This window comes from Drosophila bipectinata, chromosome XL, assembly GCF_030179905.1.
Source record: "Drosophila bipectinata strain 14024-0381.07 chromosome XL, DbipHiC1v2, whole genome shotgun sequence".
NCBI lineage: Eukaryota > Metazoa > Arthropoda > Insecta > Diptera > Drosophilidae > Drosophila > Drosophila bipectinata.
Genome location: NC_091734.1, coordinates 14,449,877 through 14,456,610, shown reverse-complemented (window position 1 = coordinate 14,456,610; position 6,734 = coordinate 14,449,877). Strand labels below are relative to the sequence as shown.

Here is a 6,734-nt window from a genome sequence, read left to right as displayed (position 1 = left end):
CGGAAGTGCATATGCCGGCTGTCCTCCTTGGAGGATGACTACCCAACCATCATCAACCTTTTGCACAGCAATGTGTTGCATACGAAGGACTCCCCGTCGTCGGCTATACGAGTCCTGTATAGTCCTTTACACCACACACATATTTAAATTGACGAAATTTAATGAGCTCACAAAGGCTGAGGCTGGTGCTGGCGCTGAAGCTGAGGCCAAATATTTGAGCAGCCAGGATCGAACGGGCAGGACATTAGTGTGTGGGTACGTGTGCCGGGCGTTTTATTAGATACGTGTCCTATCTATCGCTCATGTCCAAGTCGGTGTCCCCGTTCTGCAGGTCCTTTGGTTCGGTTAGGCCTTTAGTCCTTTTGGTAATAATCAGGCCTCCTGCCGCCCTCCTTTTTTGATGCACTTGGCACTTAAACACTCTTCCGTCCCAGATCAGCCACTGAAATCTTTCTAATGTCCTGATTACAGGATACTCTCTGATTAAAGGCATCCTTTTTGGTGAAAAATTGAATTACTGACCGATATTATTATATTGATTTTTGGGCTGCACACAGGCCCGCACACAGGATCAACAATTTGGTTAGAAATTGAGTGCTCATGCAGGTAGACCTGCCGGGATTAGCCCCCTTTCTGGCCAAGCTGGGTAGGGGGTGGGGCTTTTAATTGAAACAAAGTGCCATGGTTATAGCCGGAATATGGCAGTACCCAGTCCTGTGTGTATATTGTTGGCTAGTTTTGTGAAACAGGTTTGAAATCCTTTGCTTGGCTTCCAGCTCGAGGGCCACCCGGAATATATAATAATATTTCCTGATTGTTGCCGAAATTGTTGTGGCATTTAATTGTTCTATTGCTGGGCTTAGCCAATTTCATCCTGGCAGGACTTTAACAGAGTCCTGGCCAGTTTGTTGCTGACATTTAAAATTATACACTTGGGAATGCAAAGAATAAGGACAATGTTGCCTTCAAAGTAAACAAAATTAGACACCCAACAGGGGGGTGGGGGGTTATATCAGGACACGTGCTTCCAGGCTGGCTCTTGGCTATTTAGGCCAGGATCTCCTGTAGTCCTGTATGTCGGTGTTCTTGGTCAGCAAAACTTACTTGTCGCGAGGGCAACTCCCCAGGATAACACAGGATAACTAGCCCAACTCTATTTGTGTACGGAGTGAGAGAGAAAGAGAAATCTTGGTCGAAGCCATCTCATACCCCAGACTGAGGTGGCCTCCTGCCTCCTGAGGCAAGTCCTCCCCCTGCCAGGCTTCGTGTTAGTCTGAGGCTTTAGTGCTGAGGCGACAGATTTCCGAGACACTGGGACATGTGGCCAAGTGTAAATGAGCAGTCCTGGCTGTTCTGGTTAGGGAGGGCCAGCGGCGGAATTGTCACACCACCAGTAGTCCTTGCCACCACTCCCTTGTTATCCTGCCACCTTGCCACCTTCTCTGGCAAATGCATGAATATGCGTTAGTTCCACACACACCCACACACACACGTGTCATATTTTTATTTGTCCGACCACCAAAGCCAGGTCTCTTTTTTTTGCTGGCTGTTTGGTCCTTTACCGGTTTTGTGCCGCACGCTTGACCACGCCCCTTCGGCCCCCAACCCCCCACTACTGCACGCCCTGCGGTCTAATTGAGCGCTTTGGCTTTGGCTTTCGTCCTGGTCCTGGCGCAAGGATATGGGTGGGCGGGAATCGTTGATATGCCATGTACGATGGCAGGACAATTGTCCCATTCGCCTGATCCTTAGTTATCCTTAGTTATGCTCTGCCAGTGCCGGCACTGAAGTGGAAAAGTGCCCGGCATGTCCTGCCAAAGGATTTTGATTTAAGACACGAAGGAAAAAAAAATGCGGTTTAGTTCTTAGATGGTTCTCTTGGTTCTCAAGATCCTTTTGGTGTCCTTTTACCCCTCAAGTTGTTATTATTTTGTGATGAAATACCAATTAGAGAGTCAGGATCTAAGGTTAACAAGCCATTTGACACCCAAGGACCGAGTCCTTGATCCTTTAAACCCTCAATCCGGCTCAGTCAATAAGCGAATCAGGACTGGTTGGGCTTGGATTCGGTTCGGTTCGGTTGAGTTGAGTGAAAGCAATTGCCATCAAGTGCCAAATAAAGGCATAACTCGGCAGCAAGTCCTGCGAGAGTCCTGCGAGACACTTCGACATCCCGCCCGACAGTCCCAACAATCCCAACATCCGACCTGCCATAAGGATATGGCGTAAGAATATAAGTAGGGTTGCCGCCAATCCGGATAAGAATGATGGGCGGAAAAAAAAGGACGAAGGACGAAGTAGTCAGGACGCAGGACTCAGTAAGAGGATGAGAAACTTAAGGCATAAAGATTGAAACTTGTAAATGGGCAAATAAAATGGAAATGAATAAAGTCTCCGACGCGAAGCTTTCCGCTTTCCGCTTTTATTTTCCACTTTTCTCAGTCACTCCACCTCCCCCTCCGCCTCCCCCTCCGGCCCCTTTAAGGGGTGTCATTGTCGTTATCCTGAGACCCCCCGTCCTGCCAGCACTCGTGGCCGCCTAAGTGAAAAGCTGACAAGCAGCTTACATAAATAATGTCAACGCAACAATAAAAATAATAAACGAATTAGCTGCTTATTCAAGGGCCATGACCCTAAGGGGTACTGTTGCCCCAGGACATCCCAGCATGGCAATGGGGGAGGAAGGGGAGTGGCAAGTCCCCTTTTCCCTGCCTTTCCCCTCTGCCGGTTTTGGACAAACATTCAAATTGACTTTGCGACTTTGAGCTGGCGAGCTGGTTGGGTTTACAATTCGAAAGAGCAACCCCGGAATGTGGCACTCTAAAAAAAAAAATAAAGGATAACTATAAAGGATATGCTATAGAACTAGGATAACAAATAAATGAAAAGCTTTCAAGAATATCTATAGCTTTTAGTTCTCAAGTAATATATTGTCTAATCCTTTATCCTTTTATTGTTTTCAGTGCACAGGACTCTGATGATATTTGCAACTTCACTCCATTTGTCTGCGCTGACTTTTCCCGACTAAAAATGGAAATACGAATGGCAACAAGGACGAGAGGGGAACAAGGACGTTAAGATGTTTATGGCTTGTCAAGGATTATTGTTATCGCCAGCTAGCCAGGTATGCAAACAAACAGTATCCTCCAAAAAAAAAAAAAAAAACGTAGAAGAGAAACGCAGGAATACGTTGTAGAAGCTGGTTTTTCTCGACTTTCCACGCTTTCCCTGTCATGTAATTGCCGTGTAACAGAGATGGAAAGGCCAGGATAGGGTTGGGGCTGACCAGAGTTTTAATCTTTTGGGAAAAAAAAAGAAAACAAAGAAAACAAAGTGGAACTAAAAGGGTGTTTTAAGGTAGTTTAGTTATTAGACTTTAGGATATACGACTAATAATCCATCTAAAGCTAAAGGGTACTCATCAAGTCTAAAGTGTTTAGAAAATAAAGATACAATTTATGAGGCTCCCTTGGCCGGTGGATGCGGAACAGATGGGCATCCTTTCGGCTAGCCATGAACTCTGACAAAAGGATTACTGGGTTTTTGGCCAATGCAGTTTATAGGTTAAATGAGATTAATTTCGAGATTACACTGGACCACAACAATGACTCGGACTCTCTGTTAGAGCTCACTGTTGGGTGTCCTGTGCGCCACACGGCTACCCACCTCACATCCAGGTCCTGTCAACGACTCTGTCTGGGACTGCCTTTCGATTCATTTGGTTTCGCCTGTCGATTCGGTAGCCAGCGTGCAAATTTATTAGATTAACAGCAAATATCAAATAGGAAATTAACTGTCGTCTGGACACCACCAGCTGGGACATAGGAGTTGGGAGTGCACACAGTCACACACCTGTCATACAAAGCTTGATGTGTGTCCGTCTGTCCTGGCAGACAGACCAGGACATTGGGACGTGTGTGTCCTGTTTTTCTGTTTCCCCTGCTGACATGCATAAATCTCTTTACTGGGAGGCCAAATGAATTTTGTTATGCCAGAGGACTAGCCAGAGGACTAGCCAGTGGACTTGCCATGACCTGGACTTGCTTAAGCCTTCGAAGGGCAAACAATTAAGTTTGGGGAATAAATATTAGGGCTGATTTAATAAGGAGCCAAGGAGCTAATTTGATTGATGGCAGCTTTAAGCTGCAAGGATCAAGTTGATGGCTTGATGATGTGTTGAAGGGCAAAACGACCTCTGAAATATCCTTATACTAAAGCTCCTAAGTTAAAGCTTGAAAAAGTCAAATGACAAAAGCCAGGATAAACTCCGACAGCAGGACACACATATGACATATGAAGCCAACAACTGGCAAGTGGCAGGATCATGGATCAAAGGCCAGGGACCACTTGGGGGCCAGGGATGTGTTTCTGCATTAAATGCTACAAATAGCCAAGTCCCATTCAATAGTGAGGAAAAGTTTGAGGTCAGCCCTACAAAATGGCAAGCCAAACATGACTCTCCGACTTGTTGCTGAATCCTGAATGAATGCGTTTCGTGTTATGTACTGTGTGCTGGTGGTGGTGGTGGTGTGTTTGGGGAATGCAATGAGTCAATGTCGCAAGGACACATCCTTTTTCATGTTGCCACAAAGCGGGGAAAGGACGAGAAGAGTACGGTTGGAAAAAAAAAGGCTGACTAGGCAGGCCTCCCTCCCCCAATAAGAGATGTACTCTTTTGTGGTTAAAGCATATATAGAGTTTGAAAAAAAAAGATATAGAATATATATGCCAGATATAAGCCATAAAATATTCCAGATATTTTTTTTTAGATTTTTTTTTTGTAGAATTTTTAGAATGTCATCTCAACTGGTATGCATATTTTTGCTGTAGTATGTTGCCTTGAGCGTTCGCTTGGATTTTCAGTTTGTTGTCAGTTTGAAAAGGGTTACTGGGAGGGGGGCGAAATTTTTAAATTAATGACAAAACGAGGACCGCGACACAAAAATCGGGTAGACTCGATTCGGGTAAAATTCCAAACGGCTCACCGCAGTTTGTTTGCCAATGGAAAATCGTTTTAATTAAATTTCGTGGCCAGTCGTCAGTGTGGCACGAAACAGCCAGCCAGCCAGCCAACATCCATCCAGATCCAGATCGAACACAAAAACACCCACTTCCCCAATCGCTTTCAGCAACTTCAGCAATATATAGTCGTACTCCAATATTGTTTATAAACACCCATTGGACACCCTTTCACCTCTTATTTGCCTTCTAAAAACTCAAAATCGAATTGGAAATATGGTCAATTGATTTTAAGCTCTTATTGTTAAATATTGAATACCAGAGCAATCATCGAATGTAATTATGGCACATAATCTTCCATTTCCTAGACTCTCCAGACCTATTTGCACAAAAATATAACCGAATATTGTGGATTTATTAAATAGACTCAACATGCAATGGCTGCCGACAAACATTAAGTTGTTCGCCGTCTTTTATTGTTGATATTTAAATAGATATTTGTGCGAGAAGTCTAATCAAAATTCAGGCGGGTCCTTGCCATTCGTGGGTACTTCAGACCTTCATGCAAATGTTGTGTAAATGATCTGTTCAGGTCGCTTATGGTGGCTACACATGCAATCCCCGAAAGCAGGTCTTTTGAGGAGGAGGTAGGTATTTTGTATTTATATTTGAAATAAGCATATAGTGCTTCAAGTTTTGTTTTTTGGTTAGGGAGGTACTTCTTTAGGGTAGAGGGTTTTGTCCATTTGTACCGCCAGTTGGTTAACTAGTCTCTTATTTTAGAATCTACTTTAAAATATAAGAGAATCTCATGGTTTATAATTGTTGTTAAGTTTTATGCTTTTTAGGCCTTAAAGTGAAAGAATTATGTTCAACGTGTCAATCTGTCCCTGTGTCCCCTAGTTTGTAAGTCTTTTAATCTCTTTTTGTAGAAAGCTACTGGATTCTAAAGACTCAAAGTAAAAAGAATTCTAGCATTCTTAGGTAAAAGGATTCTTAGTAGATGAAGTGGTTAATATTTGTATATCTTTTTTAATGCTATTAAGTCTATTATTTATTAATGTTATTAAAATTAGTGTTATTATTAGTGTTCTTCTGTCCGCTAGTTTGTAAGTCGATTAGTGTCTTATATAGAAACCTCTTTTTCAAAAAAAAAAGCTTTTTAGTTTCTCTTAAGTGGTTTGTATTGTTATATCCTCTATATACATATTTTTGAAGCTAGGTTCTCTATACAACAATTATATTCAAATTATATTCAAATTGCCAACAAGTCTCTTCTTTTAAAAGCTATTTCACACTGTGTTATAGTTTTAAAGAAGTGTTTTATATTGTAATATTGTGTTTAAAAATATTAAGTATTTTATATTGTTTTATATTATACATTGTAGCTGTTTATAAAGAAAATCGTTTTAAACTGTTCATTTGTCCGTGTATCCACCAAATTGTTATCTTATAGTAACCATCTTATAGTAACCTTTGTCGTAACCAGTATCTTTCGTTTCAAGAACCTATCCCCAAATATGTTATAAATTAATATAATGTTTTTATGTTAAAGCCCAACATATAAAGCCTATAAAGCAAACCATTTCAAAAGATGATATAACCTGTATAAGATATATACCCTTGTAAGAAGATATATAACCTATAACCACTTACTCTCCCTCTGTTTTAAAGCCTCTATTTTATTTGAAACTATTTTTTGTCTCTTGTACCTTCCAAGTTGTTACCTGATGTCCGACTTACTAATTTCCATTGTCCAATTTCCGCGGGGCAGT

At 42.0% G+C, this 6,734-nt stretch overlaps 1 long non-coding RNA gene across 3 annotated transcripts in view; it reads left to right on the top strand.

Annotated features, from left to right (window-relative positions):
* Nucleotides 1–6,734, top strand: part of LOC108129026 (uncharacterized) — a 59,699-nt gene that overhangs the window by 20,057 nt on the left and 32,908 nt on the right. For all 3 annotated transcript variants that reach the window (XR_011442897.1, XR_001773543.3, XR_011442896.1), the window contains exon 3: nucleotides 2,964–3,124. This is a non-coding gene — a long non-coding RNA (uncharacterized lncRNA). The remainder of the gene's footprint in view (nucleotides 1–2,963; nucleotides 3,125–6,734) is intronic.